This window comes from Rhipicephalus microplus, unplaced genomic scaffold, assembly GCF_043290135.1.
Source record: "Rhipicephalus microplus isolate Deutch F79 unplaced genomic scaffold, USDA_Rmic scaffold_937, whole genome shotgun sequence".
NCBI lineage: Eukaryota > Metazoa > Arthropoda > Arachnida > Ixodida > Ixodidae > Rhipicephalus > Rhipicephalus microplus.
This window is the reverse complement of record NW_027465489.1, coordinates 12,501-24,363: the sequence shown is the minus strand read 5'-3', so window position 1 is coordinate 24,363 and position 11,863 is coordinate 12,501. Positions and strand designations below refer to the sequence as shown.

Below are 11,863 nucleotides of genomic sequence, written 5' to 3'. Positions count from 1 at the left end.
GCGTCAACGCGAACCGGTGCCAGCGAGATCCCTCGCCTGCAAGAACCGACCGGCAGCCTCCGTCACCCGAGGACGCGGAGGGCGCTTGCCGCGGACGGCGGGACGGTATGCACTGGTGCACAGCGGACCCGTCACATCGCCAGTTCCTTGACCGACCGCCGACGCTTGTGCCGTTCCTCTCGTACTTGGCAGTCGCCGCGCGATTGTCGGGTCTCGTTCTTGCACGCTCGAACGGTCCGGGAGGGCACTCGGCTGGCGTTTCGGGAACGCGCAGCCTCGCCTTCTACCGACGTAACCACGACTCGCCGTTCGCGCTCCGCCGCTCCTGTTTACAGTACTAGGCGGTCCCGCAGCGGTCGGGTCGCGCATTTCGAGCGCTTCGAGCCACGGTGCAGTGGCGGGTCGAAAGCCGACCTATGAGTGCGTTGCGCCGTTTGTACCCGCGTCCGCCACCTGGCCGACCGTCCAAGGTCGCGGTGTTGGCGTCCGCTGGGCGCAACAATTTGTCACGGGGTGCCGCTCCACATTCAGGCAGCCCCGTGGGGAAAAGCCGACCCCGCGTCCAAACGGGGTCAGCGGCAGAAAGTGTCGGGCGCAGACGCAGCTGAGGCGCTCACCCTTCACAATCCGTTAATGATCCTTCCGCAGGTTCACCTACGGAAACCTTGTTACGACTTTTACTTCCTCTAAATGATCAAGTTTGGTCATCTTTCCAACAGACCGGCGCAACCGAAAGGCCGCGCCGGACATCGGTCCGAAGACCTCACTAAATCATTCAATCGGTAGTAGCGACGGGCGGTGTGTACAAAGGGCAGGGACGTAATCAACGCGAGCTTATGACTCGCGCTTACTGGGAATTCCTCGTTCAAGGGGAACAATTGCAAGCCCCTATCCCAATCACGAAAGAAGTTCCACGGGTTACCCAGTCTTTTCAGACAGGGATAAAGACACGCTGCTTCCTTCAGTGTAGCGCGCGTGCGGCCCCGGACATCTAAGGGCATCACAGACCTGTTATTGCTCTGTTTCGTGCGGCTAGGAGCCGCTTGTCCCTCTAAGAAGGTTGTAAGGTGCTGGGAACCCCGCACCTATTTAATAGGCTAGAGTCTCGTTCGTTATCGGAATTAACCAGACAAATCGCTCCACCAACTAAGAACGGCCATGCACCACCATCCACCGAATCAAGAAAGAGCTCTCAATCTGTCAATCCTCCCAGTGTCCGGGCCGGGTAAGTTTTCCCGTGTTGAGTCAAATTAAGCCGCAGGCTCCACTCCTGGTGGTGCCCTTCCGTCAATTCCTTTAAGTTTCAGCTTTGCAACCATACTTCCCCCGGAACCCAAATACTTTGGTTTCCCGGAAGCTGCCCGCCGAGTCATTTGAGTAACTCAGGCGGATCGCTGGTTGGCATCGTTTATGGTCAGAACTAGGGCGGTATCTGATCGCCTTCGAACCTCTGACTTTCGTTCTTGATCAATGAAAACATTCTTGGCAAATGCTTTCGCAGTAGTTCGTCTTGCGACGGTCCAAGAATTTCACCTCTAGCGCCGCAATACGAATGCCCCCGTCCGTCCCTCTTAATCATTACCTCGTATTCCAAAAACCAACAGAACAGAAACGAGGTCTTGTTCTATTATTCCATGCAAGTTTATTCAGGCGACTCGCCTGCGTTGAGCACTCTAATTTTTTCAAAGTAAAAGCACCGGCCATCTCGAGGCACACAATGAAGTGCACCAAGAAAGAACCGGCATGATGTTCAGTCCGAGCCGTCGCATCGGGTAGATGCACTACTCGTCTGGAACTGAGATCCAACTACGAGCTTTTTAACCGCAGCAGCTTTAGTATACGCTATTGGAGCTGGAATTACCGCGGCTGCTGGCACCAGACTTGCCCTCCAATTGATCCTCGTTAAAGGATTTAGAGTGTACTCATTTCAATTACGGGGCCTCAAAAGAGTCCCGTATTGTTATTTTTCGTCACTACCTCCCCGTGCCGGGAGTGGGTAATTTGCGCGCCTGCTGCCTTCCTTGGATGTGGTAGCCGTTTCTCAGGCTCCCTCTCCGGAATCGAACCCTGATTCTCCGTTACCCGTAACAACCATGGTAAGCAAGTAACCTACCATCGAAAGTTGATAAGGCAGACACTTGAAAGAAACGTCGCCGGCTCGTGGCCATGCGATCAGCACAAAGTTATCCAGAGTCACCACACAATACGGGCCGAAACCCGATCGATCTTGGTCTAATAAAAGCACCCGTTACCCAAAGGGCTCCAGGCTCACTGCATGTATTAGCTCTAGAATTGCCACAGTTATCCAAGTAGGAAGAAACGATCTAAGGAACCATAACTGATTTAATGAGCCATTCGCGGTTTCGCCTTATTTCGGCATGTACTTAGACATGCATGGCTTAATCTTTGAGACAAGCATATGATTACTGGCAGGATCAACCAGGTAATCGTTCGACTGCGCGTCCGTCCTCGCCTTCGGCGGGCCGGACGCAGTCTGTGTGCGGCGGAGGCCACCTTCAGGCGCCCCAACACGCTTATTTTGCACTCCGAGATGACGGCGTTCGAGCTCGCTACGGCACAACCTTCCCGAAAGACGAGTGGGAGCCGTGCGGCAAGAAGCACGTTCATGCTCGCTCTTTTTCGTTGCATCGACTCGGTCGCGCCGTGCGGGTTGCCCAAGCCCGCTGCACTGTCGGTGGACCGGCCGGAACTAGCAACGGAGCCGAGACTGCAAAGCCGCCAGACGACGGGTCACGCCCGCGTCTTCGGCGCTTTCGCATCTGAATCGCCCGAGGACGACACGGAACACACCTCGATATCGTGGTAAAACGGCACCGTCCGACAACCAGCCCCTAACGCATCAAGCGGATGAGGCTGCAGACGACTGCCGTGGATTCCCCTGGAGCAGACCCGAGGACACGCTTGACGAGGCCGAAGCCCGCCGCATATCAGACACCCGGTCGCTTTCGCGTACGCCGCTCACGAGAACCCCCACATAATAGCAGCGATAAGTACCCAGACCTCCTTGGGCACTAATACGAGCGTACTCGAGAAAATTTCACCGCGGGTGTGCCCCGAAACGTGTGGCACGTTGAGCGTGCCACAAGTCTACGTCGCTCTCAAACCGGCCGAGGTCGTAGAATTTGCGACCCTACTCACGAAATTCCCACCGAGGATACGGCCGCAAACGTACCGCACCTTGGGTAGGCCACGAGTTTGTGCAACACTACGCTGACGGCACAGCACCGAGGTCGTGCGCGCACGCACGGGAAAATTCCGCCGCGGTTTCTGCCGAAAACGTGAGGCACCACGACTCTCCGCAAGTTCGCGTCGACTGCGAAAGACCGAAGTCGTGAACGACGTGTCCGCTACTCGCCGCCGACACGCTGGACACCAAACGTACAACGACTCGACGGCGTCGTAGAGGCCCACGACGCGGTTTTCCTTAACGACGTCTCGGCGTGGCACCGACAGGTTAGAACGGCCGACCAACGTTCCCTGTCCGCCGTTCGGCTCAGTCGAAGGGCTCGGCGACTTCGGCAACGCTGCGAAGCCGCACGGTGACGCACGCCATGTCCCCATTTTTTTTTTTTTTTCTTTCTGCGTCTGCCGGGGTGCCCCTATAATAGCAGCGATAAGCACCCAGACCGCCGTGGGTCGCTCGCCCCGGCTGACGTGGTTTTTCGTACTCCTGCGGCGGTCGCCGTCAAGCACGTCCAAATACGCTACTTTCGTGGGCGCATTCACGCTCTTTCGCTTCGCCGGAGTGCCAGCACTCACTCTGCCAAAAACGGCGAACATCCGAGCGGCGGTTCCCACTTTTGCGTCGGCGTCGCAAACCCCGCCCCGGCAGACGAGGTTTGCCGTACTCGTGCGACGGTGGCCGGCGGGCACGTCGAAAGACGCCGATATCGTGCGCGAATTGGCGCACCTTGGCTTCACCGGAGTGCCGCCACTGACTCCTCCAAAAACGGCGAAGATCCGAGCGGCGCTTCCCACTTTCGCATCGGCGTCCCGAACTCCGCCCCGGCTGACGCGGTTTACCGTACTCGTGCGACGGTCGCCGGCGAGCACGTGGAAAGACGCCGATATCGTGCCCGAATCGGCTCCGTTCGGCTTCGCCGGAGTGCCAGCACTGGCTCGGCGAAAGACGACGAACATCCGAGCGACGGTTCTCACTATTGCGTACGCGTCGCAAACCCCGCCCCGGCAGACGCACTTTGCCGTACTCGTGCGACGGTCGCCGGCGAGCACGTAGAAAGACGCCGATATCGTGCCGGAATCGGCCCCGTTTGGCTTCGCCGGAGTGCCAGCACTCACTCGGCCACAAACGGCGAACATCCGAGCGGCGGTTCCCACTTAGCCGTCGGCGTCCCGAACTCCGCCCCGGCAGACGCGGTTGCCGAGCTCGTGCGACTAGCGACCGCGAAGCCGTCTCGCGACGCCGCTTTCGTGCGCGGCTCCCACTGCGACCTGGGTCACCCGAGGTCGACGAGCAAGAAAGAATGTCGAAAAAAATTTTTTTTTTTTTTGCGTCTGCCGGGGTGCCCCTATAATAGCAGCGATAAGCACCCAGACCGCCATGGGTCGCTCGCCCCGGCTGACGTGGTTTTTCGTTTTCCTGCGGTGGTCGTCGTCAAGCACGTCCAAACACGCCACTTTCGTGGGCGCATTCGCGCTCTTTCGCTTCGCCGGAGTGCCAGCACTCACTCTGCCAAAAACGGCGAACATCCTAGTGGCGGTTCCCACTTTTGCGTCGGCGTCGCCAACCCCGCCCCGGCATACGCGGTTTGCCGTACTCGTGCGGCGGTGGCCGGCGGGCACGTCGAAAGACACCGATATCGTGCGCGAGTCGATGCTTCTTGGTCTCGCAGGAGGGCCGCCACTCACTCCTGCAAAAACGGCGAAGATCCGAGCGGCGCTTCCCACTTTTTCGTCGGCATCGCAAACCTCGCCCCGGCAGACGCGCTTTGCCGTACTCGTGCGACGGTCGCCGGCGAGCACGTCGAAATACGCCGATATCGTGCCCGAATCGGCCCCGTTTCGCTTCGCCGGAGTGCCAGCACTCACTCGGCCAAAAACGGCGAACATCCGAGCAGCGGTACCCACTTAGCCGTCGGCATCCCGAACTCCGCGCCGGCTGACGCGGTTGCCGAGCTCGTGCGACTAGCGACCGCGAACGCGTCTCGCGACGCCGCTTTCGTGCGCGGCTCCCATTGCGACCTGGGTTACCCGAGCTCGACCAGCAAAAAAGAAGGTCGAAAAAAAATTTTTTTTTTCTGCGTCTGCCGGGGTGCCCCTATAATAGCAGCGATAAGCACCCAGACCGCCGTGGGTCGCTCGCCCCGGCTGACGTGGTTTTTCGTACTCCTGCAGCGGTCGCCGTCAAGCACGTCCAAATACGCCACTTTCGTGGGCGCTTTCGCGCTCTTTCGCGTCGCCGGTGTGCCAGCACTCACTCTGCCAAAAACGGCGAACATCCTAGTGGCGGTTCCCACTTTTGCGTCGGCGTCGCCAACCCCGCCCCGGCATACGCGGTTTGCCGTACTCGTGCGGCGGTGGCCGGCGGGCACGTCGAAAGACACCGATATCGTGCGCGAGTCGATGCTTCTTGGTCTCGCAGGAGGGCCGCCACTCACTCCTGCAAAAACGGCGAAGATCCGAGCGGCGCTTCCCACTTTTTCGTCGGCATCGCAAACCTCGCCCCGGCAGACGCGCTTTGCCGTACTCGTGCGACGGTCGCCGGCGAGCACGTCGAAATACGCCGATATCGTGCCCGAATCGGCCCCGTTTCGCTTCGCCGGAGTGCCAGCACTCACTCGGCCAAAAACGGCGAACATCCGAGCAGCGGTACCCACTTAGCCGTCGGCATCCCGAACTCCGCGCCGGCTGACGCGGTTGCCGAGCTCGTGCGACTAGCGACCGCGAACGCGTCTCGCGACGCCGCTTTCGTGCGCGGCTCCCATTGCGACCTGGGTTACCCGAGCTCGACCAGCAAAAAAGAAGGTCGAAAAAAAATTTTTTTTTTCTGCGTCTGCCGGGGTGCCCCTATAATAGCAGCGATAAGCACCCAGACCGCCGTGGGTCGCTCGCCCCGGCTGACGTGGTTTTTCGTACTCCTGCAGCGGTCGCCGTCAAGCACGTCCAAATACGCCACTTTCGTGGGCGCTTTCGCGCTCTTTCGCGTCGCCGGTGTGCCAGCACTCACTCTGCCAAAAACGGCCAACATCCGAGCGGCGGTTCCCACTTTTGCGTCGGCGTCGTAAACCCCGCCCCGGCAGACGCGGTTTGCCCTACTCGTTCGACGGTCGCCGGCGAGCGCGTCGAAAGACGCCGATATCGTGCGCTAATTGGCGCTCCTTGGCTTCTCCGGAGTGCCGCCACTCACTCCTCCAAAAACGGCGAAGATCCGAGCGGCGTTCTCCACTTTCGCATCGGCGTCCCGAACTCCGCCCGGGCTGACGCGGTTTACCGTACTCGTGCGACGGTCGCCGCCGGGCACGTCGAAAGACGCCGATATCGTGCCGTAATCGGCCCCGTTTGGCTTCGCCCGAGTGCCAGCACTCACTCGGCCAAAAACGGCGAACATCCGAGCAGCGTTTCCCACTTTCGCATCGGCGTCCCGAAGCCCGCCCCGGCAGACGCGGTTTGCCCTACTCGAGCGACGGTCGCCGGCGATCACGTCGAAAGGCGCCGAATTCGTGCACGAATCGATGCTTCTTGGTCTCGCAGGAGGGCCGCCACTCACTCCTGCAAAAACGGCGAAGATCCGAGTTGCGCTTCCCACTTTTTCGTCGGCGTCCCGAACTACGCCCCGGCTGACGCGGTTTACCGTACTCGTGCGACGGTCGCCGGCGGGCACTTCAAAATACGCCGATTTCGTGGGCGCATTCACGCTGTTTCGCTTCCCCGGAGTGCCAACACTCACTCTGCCGAAAGCGGCGATCATCCGAGCGGCGGTTCCCACTTTTGCGTCGGCTTCGCAAACGGCGCCCCGGCAGACGCGCTCGTGCGACGTACTCGTGCGACGGTCGCCGGCGAGCACGTCGAAAGACGCCGATATCGTGCTCGAATCGACCCCGTTTCGCTTCGCCGGAGTGCTGCCAGTCACGGCGCAGAAAACGGCGAACAAGTGTTTTTTTTTTTTTTTCCTAGAATTTGTGTTATAGAAGGCACATTTGATATCGGACGATAATTTTCAACTTTATCACGCGCACCGATTTTCGTGTAGAGGTTTGCAAGTTTATGGGAATTTCTCCACTTGGAATAATGCGATTTAGTAGTACTACGAGAACTTCATGGATGTACTCAAGGGTACGGGGCAAGTCAGTTACGTCAACACCTGCAGATTTTTTACACTTCAAACTGAAAATTGTTGGTTGTGAGTCCTCGTGTGATATTAAAGGCCGATTCGCTAACACATAGAACAAAGAAAGAAAGGAAGAAAAAACGCCCGCGCTCGCTCAAGAAACCTGGGTTCGCAACAAGTGGCAACAACAAGCAACCGAGCGAGTGCGCCAAAACCCGTGGCGGCCGAACAAACGCGAAGTCCCAACCGCGTCAGCCGGGGCGGCACGGGACAGGAAAAATCACTTCAGCCGGGGCGGCGGGGCACCGAATAAACCTCGTCACCTCGTCGCAGGATAAAAGAGGAAACAAAAAGTCTAAACAGCGTCTGCTGGAGCGAATGCGTAATAAAACAACAACAACAACAAAAAAAAAACACCCGCGCTCAAGAAGTCTGCAATCCTCACAAAAGGCGACTGTGACCGAGCAGCGTCAGCCGGGGCCGTGCGGAAACGGAAAAACCGCGACTACCGGGGCGTCGAGGCACCGAAAAATCCACTTCAGCCGCGGCGAAAAAAAAAACAAAAAGAAAGACGGAGGGGGGGGGGGGAACCACGTCTGCCGGGGCGAAGGAAAAAAAAAAACGCGTCTGCCGGGGCGAGCCCGGGTGCGGCACCACCGGGAAAACTGTGGCAAACAGACATGGCGATCGAGTGAGTGGGCCGCCAGCCAGGCTCAGCCAAAAAGTGCAAAGTCCGAACTGCGTCAGCCGGGGCGGCAAAAACCGCGTCAGCCGGGGCGGCGCAAAAAACCGCGTCTGCCGGGGCGGCACGAAACCGCGTCAGCCGGGGCGGGGCGAAAACTGCGTCAGCCGGGGCGAAAAGAAAAAAAAAAAACGCGTCTGCCGGGGCAAGCCCGGGTGCGGCACCACCGGGAAAACTGTGGCAAACAGACATGGCGATCGAGTGAGTGGGCCGCCAGCCAGGCACAGCCGAAAAGTGCAAAGTCCGAACCGTGTCAGCCGGGGCGACGCAAAAACCGCGTCAGCCGGGGCGGCGCGAAAACCGCGTCAGCCGGGGCGGCACGAAACCGCGTCAGCCGGGGCGGCGCGAAAACTGCGTCAGCCGGGGCGGCGCGAAAACCTCGTCAGCCGGGGCGAGCGAAAAGGGGGGGGGGGGAACCACGTCTGCCGGGGCGAAAGAAAAAAAAAACGCGTCTGCCGGGGCGAGCCCGGGTGCGGCACCACCGGGAAGACTGTGGCAAACAGACATGGCGATCGAGTGAGTGGGCCGCCAGCCAGGCTCAGCCCAAAAAGTGCCAAGTCCGAACTGCGTCAGCCGGGGCGGCAAAAACCGCGTCAGCCGGGGCGGCGCGAAAACCGCGTCTGCCGGGGCGGCGCGAAAACTGCGTCAGCCGGGGCGAGCCCGGGTGCGGCACCACCGGGAAAACTGTGGCTAACAGACATGGCGATCGAGTGAGTGGGCCACCAGCCAGGCTCAGCCAAAAAGTGCCAAGTCCGAACTGCGTCAGCCGGGGCGGCAAAAACCGCGTCAGCCGGGGCGGCGCAAAAAAACCGCGTCTGCCGGGGCGGCACGAAACCGCGTCAGCCGGGGCGGCGCGAAAACTGCGTCAGCCGGGGCGAAAGAAAAAAAAAACGCGTCTGCCGGGGCGAGCCCGGGTGCGGCACCACCGGGAAAACTGTGGCAAACAGACATGGCGATCGAGTGAGTGGGCCGCCAGCCAGGCACAGCCGAAAAGTGCTAAGTCCGAACTGCGTCTGCCGGGGCGGCACGAAACCGCGTCAGCCGGGGCGGCGCGAAAACCGCGTCTGCCGGGGCGGCACGAAACCGCGTCAGCCGGGGCGGCGCGAAAACTGCGTCAGCCGGGGCGAGCCCGGGTGCGGCACCACCGGGAAAACTGTGGCAAACAGACATGGCGATCGAGTGAGTGGGCCGCCAGCCAGGCACAGCCGAAAAGTGCTAAGTCCGAACTGCGTCTGCCGGGGCGGCACGAAACCGCGTCAGCCGGGGCGGCGCGAAAACCGCGTCTGCCGGGGCGGCACGAAACCGCGTCAGCCGGGGCGGCGCGAAAACTGCGTCAGCCGGGGCGAGCCCGGGTGCGGCACCACCGGGAAAACTGTGGCAAACAGACATGGCGATCGAGTGAGTGGGCCGCCAGCCAGGCACAGCCGAAAAGTGCTAAGTCCGAACTGCGTCAGCCGGGGCGGCAAAAACCGCGTCAGCCGGGGCGGCGCAAAAAACCGCGTCTGCCGGGGCGGCACGAAACCGCGTCAGCCGGGGCGGCGCGAAAACTGCGTCAGCCGGGGCGAAAGAAAAAAAAAAAACGCGTCTGCCGGGGCGAGCCCGGGTGCGGCACCACCGGGAAAACTGTGGCAAACAGACATGGCGATCGAGTGAGTGGGCCGCCAGCCAGGCACAGCCGAAAAGTGCTAAGTCCGAACTGCGTCTGCCGGGGCGGCACGAAACCGCGTCAGCCGGGGCGGCGCGAAAACCGCGTCTGCCGGGGCGGCACGAAACCGCGTCAGCCGGGGCGGCGCGAAAACTGCGTCAGCCGGGGCGAGCCCGGGTGCGGCACCACCGGGAAAACTGTGGCAAACAGACATGGCGATCGAGTGAGTGGGCCGCCAGCCAGGCACAGCCGAAAAGTGCTAAGTCCGAACTGCGTCTGCCGGGGCGGCACGAAACCGCGTCAGCCGGGGCGGCGCGAAAACCGCGTCTGCCGGGGCGGCGCGAAAACTGCGTCAGCCGGGGCGAGCCCGGGTGCGGCACCACCGGGAAAACTGTGGCAAACAGACATGGCGATCGAGTGAGTGGGCCGCCAGCCAGGCACAGCCGAAAAGTGCAAAGTCCGAACCGTGTCAGCCGGGGCGACGCAAAAACCGCGTCAGCCGGGGCGGCGCGAAAACCGCGTCAGCCGGGGCGGCACGAAACCGCGTCAGCCGGGGCGGCGCGAAAACTGCGTCAGCCGGGGCGGCGCGAAAACCTCGTCAGCCGGGGCGAGCGAAAAGGGGGGGGGGGGGGAACCACGTCTGCCGGGGCGAAAGAAAAAAAAAACGCGTCTGCCGGGGCGAGCCCGGGTGCGGCACCACCGGGAAGACTGTGGCAAACAGACATGGCGATCGAGTGAGTGGGCCGCCAGCCAGGCTCAGCCCAAAAAGTGCCAAGTCCGAACTGCGTCAGCCGGGGCGGCAAAAACCGCGTCAGCCGGGGCGGCGCGAAAACCGCGTCTGCCGGGGCGGCGCGAAAACTGCGTCAGCCGGGGCGAGCCCGGGTGCGGCACCACCGGGAAAACTGTGGCTAACAGACATGGCGATCGAGTGAGTGGGCCACCAGCCAGGCTCAGCCAAAAAGTGCCAAGTCCGAACTGCGTCAGCCGGGGCGGCAAAAACCGCGTCAGCCGGGGCGGCGCAAAAAAACCGCGTCTGCCGGGGCGGCACGAAACCGCGTCAGCCGGGGCGGCGCGAAAACTGCGTCAGCCGGGGCGAAAGAAAAAAAAAAAACGCGTCTGCCGGGGCGAGCCCGGGTGCGGCACCACCGGGAAAACTGTGGCAAACAGACATGGCGATCGAGTGAGTGGGCCGCCAGCCAGGCACAGCCGAAAAGTGCTAAGTCCGAACTGCGTCTGCCGGGGCGGCACGAAACCGCGTCAGCCGGGGCGGCGCGAAAACCGCGTCTGCCGGGGCGGCACGAAACCGCGTCAGCCGGGGCGGCGCGAAAACTGCGTCAGCCGGGGCGAGCCCGGGTGCGGCACCACCGGGAAAACTGTGGCAAACAGACATGGCGATCGAGTGAGTGGGCCGCCAGCCAGGCACAGCCGAAAAGTGCTAAGTCCGAACTGCGTCTGCCGGGGCGGCACGAAACCGCGTCAGCCGGGGCGGCGCGAAAACCGCGTCTGCCGGGGCGGCACGAAACCGCGTCAGCCGGGGCGGCGCGAAAACTGCGTCAGCCGGGGCGAGCCCGGGTGCGGCACCACCGGGAAAACTGTGGCAAACAGACATGGCGATCGAGTGAGTGGGCCGCCAGCCAGGCACAGCCGAAAAGTGCTAAGTCCGAACTGCGTCAGCCGGGGCGGCAAAAACCGCGTCAGCCGGGGCGGCGCAAAAAACCGCGTCTGCCGGGGCGGCACGAAACCGCGTCAGCCGGGGCGGCGCGAAAACTGCGTCAGCCGGGGCGAAAGAAAAAAAAAAACGCGTCTGCCGGGGCGAGCCCGGGTGCGGCACCACCGGGAAAACTGTGGCAAACAGACATGGCGATCGAGTGAGTGGGCCGCCAGCCAGGCACAGCCGAAAAGTGCTAAGTCCGAACTGCGTCTGCCGGGGCGGCACGAAACCGCGTCAGCCGGGGCGGCGCGAAAACCGCGTCTGCCGGGGCGGCACGAAACCGCGTCAGCCGGGGCGGCGCGAAAACTGCGTCAGCCGGGGCGAGCCCGGGTGCGGCACCACCGGGAAAACTGTGGCAAACAGACATGGCGATTGAGTGAGTGGGCCGCCAGCCAGGCACAGCCGAAAAGTGCTAAGTCCGAACTGCGTCTGCCGGGGCGGCACGAAACCGCGTCA

At 61.8% G+C, this 11,863-nt stretch overlaps 1 non-coding gene across 1 annotated transcript; it reads right to left on the bottom strand.

The window, feature by feature from the left end:
• Window positions 1-631: 631 nt before the first annotated feature.
• LOC142795893 (small subunit ribosomal RNA) lies at window positions 632-2,446 on the bottom strand. Its single transcript, XR_012893389.1, has one exon. It is a non-coding gene; the product is annotated as a small subunit ribosomal RNA (ribosomal RNA).
• Window positions 2,447-11,863: the final 9,417 nt, after the last annotated feature.